This window comes from Tenrec ecaudatus, chromosome 8 (assembly GCF_050624435.1).
Source record: "Tenrec ecaudatus isolate mTenEca1 chromosome 8, mTenEca1.hap1, whole genome shotgun sequence".
Lineage (NCBI taxonomy): Eukaryota > Metazoa > Chordata > Mammalia > Afrosoricida > Tenrecidae > Tenrec > Tenrec ecaudatus.
In genome coordinates this window covers 119,988,368-120,001,848 of record NC_134537.1, presented here as the reverse complement: position 1 = coordinate 120,001,848, position 13,481 = coordinate 119,988,368, and the positions used below count along the sequence as shown (strand labels likewise).

Sequence of the window (13,481 nt, the reverse complement as noted above, 5' to 3'; positions counted from 1 at the left end):
TGATTTTATTAGCTGGGAGAGATAATGTTTCCTTCTCTAAAACTACTGCAAAGAATTGGCATTACTATGACTGCTAACATAATTGTTTTGTTTTGTTACACTGAAAGTGTACACTCAAAGTTTAGGAGGCCCTGTGTAGTGCAAAGAATCAATGTGTTCTGCTGCTATCTGCAAGTTTGCCTTTGTTTTAGTCCATTCTGTCTAGGTAGAAAGACCAGGTAATCTGAAAAACCAGCTTTTCAAAGCCCTATAGAACACAGATCTACTTTGACACACATGGGATGCCATGAGTTGTAGTTCACTGGAAGAACACTGGTTTATAATCATAGGTAGGGGATGGGGAGCAAAGCATTTAAAGTAGCAAATTTCCTTTGAAGTTTAAGTATTGGTGCAGGAGGCAGGCCTGAGGTTGTCTCCTACAGGAAAACCTTCCTATTATTAGAAATTGGGGTAATGGCCTGAAGGCTATATGGGGCACAATTCAACTTGTAGTTTATTTATATTTTGGGTAAAAATTAATAATTATACCAGGTTATTGATTTCAAGAGTCTTGTCTGTTCTATAGGACATTTTGGTATTTAGATGATACTCAGTAAATCTTTATTAAATGATAAACTATTGGTTAATACTTTTCAAGTATGTCTATATGGTGGCAAATCCTGGTTAATTTTCTCAATTGATGCATATGGTTTCATTAAGACTTGAATATTCCAGGTTGCATGGACATTGTATATAAATAGCAATTCAAGTTGTAGTGTTTCATAATTTTTCCTAGGTCATAATAATGTCAACAATAATATAAATGTCTAATTAAATATTCAACACATAAGCATTTTATTTATTTATTGCCTAAAAACTTACTTACACCTAGCACAGCATGGTGATTCTCTACCAGGCCCCATTTGACCCTACCAGAGATATTTGATAAACTCTGGAGATACTTTTAATCATCACTACAGAGGAGGGATTACTGGCATCTAGTACATGGAGGTCAAGGATGCTGCTAAATATTCTGTAATGAATAGGACAACACTCAATGTTAAGAATGTTGAGAACATTGGCCTAGCCAAACCATGGTATATCCTAGAGAAATAAAGGCACGCTGTACCCTGCTCTCTGGCGGAGCCCTAGTAGCATAACCTACATTGCATATATTGGGCTGCGGTTGAAAAATCAACTGTTTGAAACCACTCAGTGACTCGGTGTCAGTGGATCTGTTTCTTGCTTGTTTCTGTGATTTGAAAGGAAGGTGTTTTTATAGTTCTTTACTGCCATAAAGTCCATTTTTCCTTATGGCGATCCTGTGTGTACAGAGTAGAACCGCTTCCTAGGCTGTGGCCGCTCAGAAGCAGACACCTGTCTCTCAAGGTGCATCTGGACGGGTTCAAAATGCCAACCTTTTATGCAGTAATTGAGCACTTAGAAGTTGGTGCCACTTAGAGACTCATTTAAGAGGAAGAGATTCTCCCTTTTTGATTTTATATTTGTATGACTTTTTGCCCATCACTCGTCTGTCTGTTTGTCATATTGTGGTGGCTCGTGTGCCGCTGGGCTGCTGAAAGCTATGTCACTGGTATTTCAAGTGCCAGCAGAGTCACCCAAAGTGAAGAGGTTTCAGAGGCTTCCAGATTCAGGAAAGACACAAACAAGGTCTTGGCTCCCACTTTGAAGGAAGGAGCCACTAAAGAAATCCATGTGTAATTTGGAAACATTGTAGATACTGAAGGACTAAATAATGGAAACAGAATATTGTCAGAGACCCTGCCAGACAGTGGGCCCCTGAGGTCTGAGGACACCCAAATTATGGGTGAGGAAGAGCTGATTTATTGTAGTGGAGTTCACCATGGCAACTTGAGTCAGGTAAATCCTGTAGGAGTGGAGCTTTAGGGACCTTCATTTGCTGATGGAGTATGATGCAAGGTAAAGAGAAATAGCTGTAAAAATCTGCTAATTATTGGAACTTGGAATGTGTGAAGTATGAATATAGGGTAATTGGAAATGGTCAAATGTAATAGAAGACATAAATATGGATAGCTTAGGAATTAGTGATCTGAAATGGACTGGTATTGGTTACTTTGAATCAAAAAATCAGATAATTTATTATATTGGGAATAAAACAATCAAGAGGAATGGCATGGCATTTATTGTCAAAGAGGATATTGAAAAATCCATCATGAAATACAATGCTGTCTGTGATTGGATTGTATCCATCCACCTTCAAGAGAATCCAAATCAATACAACTATTATTCATATTTATGTACCAATTACAAAAGCTAGTGATGAAAAAATTGAAGAATTCTACCAGTGACTTCAGTTGGAAATTATCAGTTATGCAATCAAGACACATTGATAAGTTTTGGTGATTGGAATTCAAAAGATGGAGACAAAGAGAAAGGAATAGTAGTTGGAAATTATGGATTTGACAATGGAAATGATACTGGAGGTTGAATGATAGAATTTTGCAAAACCCATGACTTGTTCATAGCAAATACCTTTTTTTTTTTCCACACAAAAAAGGTGACTATACACATGGACTTTCCCAGATGGAAAACATAGAAATACAGTACACTACTTCTGTTGGAAGAGACACTGGAGAAACTCAAAACCAGGTCAAGGAATGACTGTGGAACAGATCCCAGATCACTCATATGTAAGTTCAGGATCAAGCTTAAGAAAATTAAAATAAGTCTATCAGAGCCAATATATGACCTTGAATCTATCCCGTATGAATTTGAGAACATTCCAAGAATAGATTTCACATATAGAACATTAATGACAGAAGGCATGATGAGATGTGTGAGGACATCAAGAACATCATTCATCAAGAAAGTAAAAGGTAATTCAAAAGACAGGAAAGAAAGAAGCGATCAAAGTGGGTGTCAGAAGAGACTCTGAAACTTGCTCTTAATCATAGAGTAGCTAAAGCAAATAGAAGAAATGATGAAGTCATAGAGTTGAATAGAAAATTTCTAATGGGCAGCTCAAGAAAACAAAGTCAAATATTGTAATAAAATGCGCAAAGACATCGACTTAGAAAATTAAAAGAGAATATGCTCAGCATATCATAAGCTGAAAGAATTTAAGACAAAATTCAAGCCTCCGGCTGCAATCCTGATTCTATGGGAAAATACTGCATGATACAGAAAGCATCAAAAGAAAACGGAAAGTATGAACAGAGTCACGGTACCCAAACCAACTAGTCCTCATTCCTCTCTTCCAAGCACTAGTGGTTCTGAAGGAAGTTAAAAATGCACTGGGTATATTAGTGAAATACAGATCTCCAGTAGTTGATGGACTACCAATTGAATTGCTTCAGCAACCTGATGAAACACTGGAAGCACTCACTGGTTTACGCCAAGAAATGTGGAGAGGACTGTGAAAGCCACTGGAGGTTCTACGAAGCCTCTCAGAGTCAGCAAGCCTGCAGGGCAGGCTGTGTATGTAAAGAAGTTAACAAACCTGAGAGCAGCTCTCAGTCAGTAAATGGGAGTTCATCAACCACGAGTCCAACTCCAGGCTCTTTCAGGTGGGACTTTGAAAAATTCTGTAGTTTCTCAGAAGTGTCCAGAAATCTTGACGTCCATCTTTCTGTACAGTAATATGCTTATTGGTGTATCCTGTGTTCACTTCACACTTTCCGACGAGTTTTGGGGTCATCTCTAAATAAACTGTTTCCACTAGAATTCTTATCTCAGGTCTAAGTCACAGAAAACCCACAGTTCTTCTAGGAAGTGGATCCTCAGTTTGAAGATGACGAACACCCATTGGTGACAGTCAAATGAGTCAGACTAATCCTGCCATTCCAGGATACCATGATTTTGAAGTCTCTCGAGAGTGGTAGAAGGAATGGAACACAGGTAAAAGGGTTTGTACTGTATAATGCAGAAGTTGACATCTGAATGACCCAGGGCACAATTGTAATAATAAGCATTATTGGGGTGCTCTCTCTGTTTTTAATCACTTCAAATCCTCGCATAAAAAGATTCTCATTTCCTGGAGCAGGAGGGTAATATATAATGAAAAATCATGGCTGGATTTGATTTTATGCCTCACTTGATGATTAGAAACAAAAAATAACATTTTGTTTCCAATGGCAGTTTACACAGTAAATTAGACTCCTGCTTAACAATTTCTGTACAAATTGTTCAGTGACATTGATTACATATGTCCCAATGTGTCAACACTCTCATTAATTATGCTCTAGTTGTTCAATTTTCAATAGCCTAAGCCTTACCTTCTAATCTTTGCTTTAGAGTAATTTAGGCCATTTTGTCTTACATAGATTTTTTATGAAAGAATGCAGTACTTGTGGGTGAAATTAATTATTTCATGGGTCAATCTGCCATTTCGCTAAAAGATGGTCCTGGGATATTTTCAGTTCAAATTTAAAGAGTATCTCAGGGCTTTAGATTTGGGGAACCCACTAGTCTCCACCAGTTGCAGAAGTCAGACTTGATTTTAAGAGTGTTGAAGTTACAAAGATGCTTGTGTTAGTTAGACAGGGTTCTCTAGAGAGATAAAACCAGGTTGCTGGCTTCTGCTTGTACGTATTTGAAAACTCAAGCAGATCTTTATGAGTATAGCGTGCTTCTTCTTGGGTAATCATCTCAACCTCACCTTTAGGAGCTTTCTGAGACTTAATTTTAGTGACAGGTCTAGTGGAAATAATGGGTGGTGAGGGTGTTTCCTGGGTGCTCTCAACAATATCTTGTAAGGTATCTTCCTCAGGCAATGCTACTGATGCAGTCCCACCTGGCATATCAACTTGAATAGTTTGGCTAATCTGCTCAGGTGTGGATTGTGAATTAATACTTTCAGCTGGGAGGGGTGGATATATTGACTGGGGTGAGTCAATTGTATCTAAGGGCTCAATATCCTCCTCTTCTGTATCATCAGCCCATATGTTCCCATCCCATGTTTCAGGGTCCCAAATTTTCCCAATCAAAGTCCTCACTTTGGTTTCAGACACTGCTCTAGATCTGCAATTCAGCTGCCTTTGTAATTCAGCCACTCCTATAATGAGACTCTGGACCTGGTTCTCAGCAATGTCAGCTGTTTTACTAGAGAGAAGGCTGTCCTTTGTAGCACAGATGGAAGTTTTCAAATCCATTAGTCTGCACCTGAGGCGCGCTTTTGAGGCTCTGAGATCATCCCTCTTCTTAATCACGCTTTCCATTGTAAGAAGGACCAACCAACCAGCTTCCTTATACTTGTCATCCTTATAAAACTCCGGGAAAATATCAAGCATACAATCACTCAGAGCCTCTCCTTTAACTAGCACCTCATCTACTGAAATTTACATCTCAGGAGCTGAGGACTGATAGTTGGTGACCTGGCTGACACTTGGTGACCAGCCTGGCTGTTTATTTCCTGTGCTGAGATAGCCTAGCTCTCTCTACAGAGGACTACTGGATGGCCCTCAAGACTGGAAGGACAGCCAGTGTCTCACAACTCTCTCACAGAAGTGAGTCGCACTAGCCATTTGTACTCCTTTATAATTTAACTGTTCATTTCTTGTATTACATATCAATCTGTTTATAACTTAACTGTTCATTTCATGTATTATATATCTATCTGTTTATAATTTAACTGTTCATTTCTTGTGATATATATATATATATAATTATAAATATATATAATTATCAGCAACCTGGTTTTAGCTCTCTTGAGAACCCTGTCTAACACATTTTGGTACAGGAGTGGTTCTAGAGAAATAAACTCACAAATATGGGCTTCTTAACTTGGCTCTCCAGCCTGGCTAGTCTTAACACTAGTGGGGCCACTTCAGCATCCCAAAGCATGGATAAGTCTGTTACTGTTCCTAATCCATGGTGTGAAATAGCAAAGATAAAATTTCCCCAAAGATAAGATGCCTATCTTAATATTTTATTCAGGTATTCTTTTCGTCTCTAACTTTTTAGTTCACTGTATTTTAAAAATTTGTTTTGTTCCCTATTTATTTTCTTGAAGATGGGATATATATAGGCTTTATATTTTTCCTGATAAACATATATTTCTCATTTTTTCCTGTCATTCTTTTCTCCCCTTATTTTCCATTTTTTTAATATTACTCGCATCTCAATTTTCAATGCCCTTTACTATGTTTCCAACAGCTCCTATATTCCCTTATTCTATCCCAATTTTGTCACCATTTGTAAGGTTATTCATATTTTTCACCATTTCTTAAAATTTCTTTTCAGCGTCATCATCTTCTGCTCTCTTAGGGTTGCTTCCTTTTGTTTATGTCAGTTCTTCCTTTGGTTTAGTGAAATGATCATTTCACAGGTGCCTGTGTTTTTTGTTGTGAGTTAATGACAAAATAAATGGCCCGTGTTTCTATAACCAACTCCGGGCCAGGGAGAAGGGATATCCACCTTGTCCACTGGCAAGCAACCTTTCTGAGTTTCTTTAAGCCTCTCTTGATTTTCTTTATAAATACACAATGTATACATTACTAAATGATATTTCCTTAACTTAATATTTGTATTATTGTGTTGTATGTTTTGTTGTATCTTCAAGCATATTAGAAATAGGTTTCAAAGTTAATATAATTTGTTTTTGCAATATCTCTCATCCTATAATGTTTCTTTAGTCAATGTGATTGATTTTATTGCAGAATGAAAATTTATCTCAAATGGGGCTCCATTCATACTTAAGTACATGCATTAGAATATTCTTGGAAGTTTGGTATGTGGGTGATCTTGTTGGCAAGTGAGTTCCTAAATGGAGGAAATTGTTTTTACTGGACATCTTCCCACTGCAGTGTTTAGAGAAGCATCCTCTGGCTGGAGGCCGTCTCTGAGTGCAGCCTTATGAGAGTCCAGCAGGGAAAGGAACTAGTGTTCTACCTTTTAGAAGACTTATATCACTTAATTTTTCCATTTTAGCTCAGTACTTCTAATCCACTAGGGTTCCTAGTTTTGAGTATGAGATATATTTTTTGTTCAGTTGTTGTTTTTATTATTTTTGAGAGACTTTGGTATTCTTGCCTAGAGACTTGAAGATATGACTCCTCCATATAATGACTTTCAACCCATTTCCTAAATTTTTAGCCTTATACCTTCTGATATAACAGATGTCTGCAAGTTAAATTTTCTTAGATTCTCTGAGTGGATCATATTTTTTCTCTGTTGACATTTAAATGGGAAGTTTTGTTTATTCCATTAAGTCTATTACCCCTAGTCTGGTATGCTTTCCACTTACCCCAAATGTTCAACTTCTTACTTAACTAATATTGCCTCTCTCCTTCATGGTTGTCCTTTGGGGCTTAGGCAGTTTTACCTGCTTTATTTTCTTTTTAGTTGACTTCATAAGGTATTTCAGATAACATGGGAACTTTGATCAGGAGCATTTAAATGAAACTTCATGTAAGAGTTTCTCTTCCCCCCCCATTCTTTTTCTAGAAACTCTAACAATTTTATTACTTACTACTTTTATTGTGTGTATGCCAAAAGGAAATGTTAGATGTTGTCAGATATCAGCTTAGTGATCACTTTATTTTAGTAGAAACCAAATGTTAACATTGAACTCTACATTTGGAAGATTTAACTTGTGTATTTTTCACCAAATCAATATGGAACTAACATTTATATTTCAATTGGTAAATATAAGGTTTCACAGGTATTATAGTGTAGAACAAAGTCCTTCAAAGAGAAAGAAAATATGTGTTTGGTTATAGTACTCCTGAACACTTTTCTCCTAACCTTATAAATTTATTATATTGGCACCTCTTGGATTTCAAGGTATACCCATTACAAGTTCCTTGTTTCTTTCAGAAGCATTCATTTATGACACCATTTTATCACTTTCAATTAATTGAATTATAAACGATGTTCCTGAGGTGTACGCTATAGATGCTACTCTCCCTGCTGTCCTCCTCCTTCTACCTGCTCAGCCTCGCTTTGGGGTAGGGGTAATCCCAAGTTAAGGTTATTAACTCTACAGCATGTTTTCTTCTTATTTCCCTTTGTAATCACTTTGTCCAGTTTGGGTAATTCAAATGTAAATTGTCTGGCTACAAACCCGCAACTGTTTGCTTGCTGAAGAGTTTGTAATCTCTTCTGCACACTCATGATCAGCCCACCCTGGAAGGCGCTGAAGTCATTCTGAGGAGGATGACCTCTATCTATCTTGGCCATGGCCTTAGAACATTCCCTGCAGCTCCCGGAGCTGAGGCCAGCAACGGAGCTGTCTCTAGTTTTCTTTGACTGCTCTTGTGTCTTCCAATTATTTTAATAGGGAAAAGGAATAAGGGGATATAAACATACAGATATATTTTACCCCCTCTAGCTTGATTTTTAAATGTAATTTTCCAACATACTGCTTTATGTTGAAATATGGCTTCTAATGAAAGTATGTTGTGTCTGCCATAAGGAAGCAGCATCCTTTCCTTGAGAATGTCTGGGGACACAGAATAAGAAAACACTTCCTTGAAATCAGATTGCTCTGTGCTTAAACACAGGCTCCACTTCTCACCAGATCTATTCACTAGCAACCACTTTACACAATTGCTGCTACCTTTGCACCGTCTCCATGGATACTGGTGTTAGAACTCTAGTGTCATTTTGTTGTCACCTTCTTTGATAGTGTCCATGTCTCAGATATGTGTCCCCAACAACAATCCCTGTCACATTACTGACAACTATTCTTTCCCAAAAGGTTACTGAAAGGATTTCAGCTGTTCTGGCTTTAAAATAGAAAACCCTTTTGGATTAAAAAAAATCATCTTATTTATTTATTCTATTTATCTGTGGAGACCTCAGAAATCTCTCAACTCCAACCCCACCAAAAGAACAGCAATACAGAAGGGGGAGGGGCTAGAGACTAGACAGAGGCAAGACTTTCTGTTTTGTGTATGAACACATTTTCCCAAACATTTCTAGATATTGAATACTGGCTTACTAAGTAGATGAATATCCTTTAGGCAATAAGACAAAAATCACATCACTGTTTATGGTGCACTAGTTGGAACTTCAAAAGGCAGCTTGTGCAAACTAAGTGAAATATTATAATGAAATGTTCAAAAGCCTGGAGTAAGAATTACCAAAAGGACACAACATGCTCAATATTTTTCAAACTGAAAAAAATTTTTAAGAAAAAGTTCAAACCTAGAATTTCAGTGCTGAAGGATTATGGGTGAAGTGTTGAACAATGAAGTTTCTAAAATAGATGGAAGGATTAAAAAGTCACTGTATCCCAAACAACTGGTCAATATTCAATCATATCAATCAGTAGTAAGTGTTCAAGAACTGATAATATTAAAAGAAACAATCCAAGGAGAACTGAAGTCATTCGTCAAATGCAAGCCTCCAGAGAGTAATGAATACCAATGAAAAGGTTTCAGCGAACATGGGCAGCACTGGCAGCACTCACTCACCAATGCCAACACTTGGCAAGGCAGTTCAATGAGTTGCAACAATGTTATATTTGTGCTTTTTCCCAAGAAAGGTGACCCAACAGAATGCATAAATAACTGAACACAATCTATAATATCACATGCAAGTAAAACTTTCTTGAAAATAATTCAAAACATTTGCAGCAGTACATCAACAGGGAACCTCCAGGCAGTCAAGTAAGACTGAGGATGTAAATTGAGAGAGATCATTGTTGACATCAATGCACCTTGACTGAATACAGAGAATGCCAGAAAGATGTTTACTTTTGCTTTATTGACTTTGCAAAGATATGCAACTGAGTAGAGTGTAACAAATCAAGAATAGCATCGCAAAGAATTAATTCCAGAACATATAATTGTGCTTATGGGAGTCTATACATAGACCAAACATCAGTCATTCAGACATACAGGGAATGCCGCATACTTTAAGATGAAGAAAGACGTGCACCTTCTACCAAACTTCCTCAATCTTTATGATAAGCAAGTAATCAAAAATAACTGAATTATAGGAAGAATAAGGCATCAGGATTGAAGGAATACTCATTAACAACCTCCGTTATGCTGCTGTCACAGAGCCTTGTTTGTGGAAAGCCAACAGGCCTTGTAATGCTTGCTTAGGAAAATTCAAATTTGCAGTCTTCAGTGTGAATATAAAGAAAACAAAAATGGTCAAAATTTGGCAATTAGATAATATCATGATAAGTGAAGAAAAGATTAACGTGCCAAGAATATTATTTTACTTAGATGCACAATTAACATTTATAGGAACAACAGTCAAGAAGTCAAAAAATGTTTGCGCCAGGCAAATTCGCTGCATAAAGTCTACATTAGATCTTGCATTCTGAGCACCTGGTGTGGTAGTTACATAATCTGATGTCAACTTGAGACTATTAAGAGTGAAGGGGTGGAGTTTAGACTATCAATCAGGTCACAGCTTGATGACCTCATTTGGAGGCATACAGAGGGAAAATAGCTCATTGGAGGCCAGATCCACACTCTGCTTGGTTTTCCTGCTGACAAGACACATGGAGCTACACTGATGGAACCAGAGCCCTGGAACTGGAGTAGTCACGTGGAGACCCATGCCAGTGCTGAGATGCCAGTGCTGAGATGTTTCCATCACCACTGGCTCCACAAGAGTGTCCACCCACTGGCCTGTGATCTTGCTGACAATCATGCTTTTGAGACAATTTCCTTTGCCTTCCCATTTTTTTTAAGTTTCACAATCTCAGCAAATATTCATATACCATGATGACCTTGTACTCATGGTCTCCCTCATCTAGATGGTATGTGTTTGTCTTCATCCTGTTTAAGGCTTAATTTATGCTTTCCTGGAACTTTATCTGATACTTGTGGTCTCTTTTCATACCCTAAAAAGACAATGTTGTTCATAATAATTCTAAATTTGTCCTTCCTGGTAGTAAAACCTGGGCGGATGGATGTGGGTTCAAAGAAATATGTACCAGAGAAAGGTGTTCGACCCCACAGTCCCATGGACCCTCAAAGATTCTGCAAAGGTTAGTACTCTTGGCATTACAAACCAATGTTTTAGGGCTTTCAGAAACGTTGCCAAGTCTTGTCATGTCTATTCCCAGCTATCAATTGCTCTTTTCTGTCCTGTTTGCCTTTAATGTCCAAGTTTTACATGAATCTTCTGAAAATTTGTATTTTGCTCTAGCTTTAAAGGAGATAATTTCTGTTTTTTTGGGGGGGACTCTCATACCATGTTGTTTTGCACATGTGCAATGGGGGTGCAAATATGTATAATTAAAATATAGGAGCCCTGGTGGTGTAAAGGTAACATGTTGAGCTGTAATTTGTGTGGTCAGCAGTTCAAAGCCATCAGCAGCTCCGGAGGAGAAAGACGAGGCTTTCTACTCCTATAAATGCTTACAGTCCCAGAAATCCACAGGGGTCGTTTGAATCAGCACTGACTCTATGGCTGCAAGTTTTGTTTATTTATGTTATATGTGTGTGTATTTATATAGGATCTCTGATGGTGTAGAGGGTTCTTTCTGAGACCTAGAAAAATAATGGAAAGTAGTGCTCAGTTAAGGAAGCAATTCTATACTTCAAAGAACTCTGGACCACACTAAGCCTATGGTTTGTGTTGCTTATCCCAAGGTCAGGAATTCCATTCAGCAGTCATTCTGCAGGAGCAAGGTGCAGCTTCTCACAATGTAAAGATTTCCAGCCTCAGACACCTCCAGGCAGTTCTATCCAGTTCTTACAGCCATTGTGAGTTGCTGTGAATGACTCAACAGCAGTCAGTTTGGGATTTATTTTTTAAGTGGGAAGAAGAAAGTTTTATTTTAAAACTCTGTGTCTGAATTGTACCAGAATGTGAAGGATGGTAAAGGTATTTTTTGTTTTGTTTTTCAAAGTGTGTTTATCTAGGGAAAAAGTGATTGTAAAAAAAAAACTGCCAATAAAGTTGAAGATTTTAACAATAATCCAGGTCATTTTAGATTTTAAGCATGTATTTTTGTGTTTTAAATTCTATCACTGAGCTACTCAGTATACTTCATCATTTTTGACTTTCCATGAAAACCAAATAAAATTTTATTAGAATGGTTTATGTTTTTCTCTCATTGTTTCAACTGTACACCCAAATCCAAGAAGCAGTTATCTTCTTAGAGGTGCAAGAGTTGTTCTTTCACGAATGCCCTCTAATAGTGAAATCAGCAATTTTTATCGATGCAGTCACGCATGCACATATATGTACTTCAAAGAGCAAACACCATCTCTTCGTCCACTGTTACCTCAAGGGCAAGTATGGGGCCACCAGGCAATGGTGAAGCACTAGGCGGGCCTGAAGGCGCTTAAAAAGGATTATTAGGAGTGGGATAGAGTCCTGGTGTAGGATATGATCCTGCAGGGACATGGCAGGTGCTGGTGGTCCCCAGGCACCTGGTGGAACAGTGTCCCTTGGAATAGGGGGTGCAGCCCCTGTGACTTAGGGCGGAGGAGGATCAGAACATAGTCCTGGAGATGGATACAGCATACTGGGGGGTAGGACAATGCTGTCCCATTTCTGGAGCCCATGATCCAGAAGACAGAGAACCATGTACTGAAGGGACCAGCGGCAGCTGGCTCAATTGGCACACTGAACGGTCTAGGTAGCTCTAGAAAGGGCATGCTTGGCATAGAGTATGGCCCTGTGGGGCGAGGGCCTGACACAGATGGGGCTGGAATAAGACCACCAGGTGGGGGGCATGATGGTACCGAAGGAGGAAAGGGTGCTGGGGGTCCTGGAGGCGGTTCAGTGGGAGGCACAGAGGGGTACATTCTTGTTGGTGCAGGCCTGAAAGGCACAGTGGATGGTGTTGCACTTGGTGGGAGTCCAGGTGGCACATTCCAAGGCTTAGACCCTGGCCAGCCTTGGGGAGGTTGACCAGGCTTTGTATTGCTAACAGCAGAGGTTGGTTTGGGCAGCAGAGTGTTCAGTAACACATTGGCTAATGAAAATTCATCGGACATTTTCCCAGCGCGATCCGAACTCACAGCTCGGTGTAGAAGCAACAATGGGTCCGTGATAACTGGGTACTGAGGATGCGGGTGCAGGGTGACGGGTGATGGAATCAGCGACTGCACTAGCACTCGCAGCGCGCGGCCCCTCCAGGCGCGCAGAACAGCAGGAAAGGTAAATTTGAGGGTGTGTGGGAAGTTGTGAAAGTTTAGAGGGAAAGTGATTTTATTGACTTTGGTCTAGAATAAAAGAAACAATAACATGTTTAAAAATATTTATGATATTAGATTATTTTCGGTGGGTTTATTCATAAGATGGAAAGAGACTGGTGAATGTTAGACCACTAAATGTTAGATGAATACTCATGCTTTCTATCTACTAAAGTAGCTATGAAATCATAGTCTTTAATCGGGGGTAAGTGGAGTAGTCCCAAAGCCCTATATCACAGCAGTTTTATAATAATGATCAGTTTAAGTGAATGTTAATTATAATATCAAGTATATTTGATGAATGGAAATGAAGTTGAGAAAAGATTGTAAATAGATCACTCCAACAATTTTTCATTTATACCGCTGAGAAAGAAAGGGAGAGAAGGTTTAGTTACAAAAGTTTAACAT

The 13,481-nt window shown here is 38.6% G+C and overlaps 1 pseudogene; it reads right to left on the bottom strand.

Annotated features, from left to right (window-relative positions):
* Positions 1 to 12,121: 12,121 nt before the first annotated feature.
* LOC142455515 (MAPK-interacting and spindle-stabilizing protein-like pseudogene) lies at positions 12,122 to 12,875 on the bottom strand (annotated as a pseudogene).
* Positions 12,876 to 13,481: the final 606 nt, after the last annotated feature.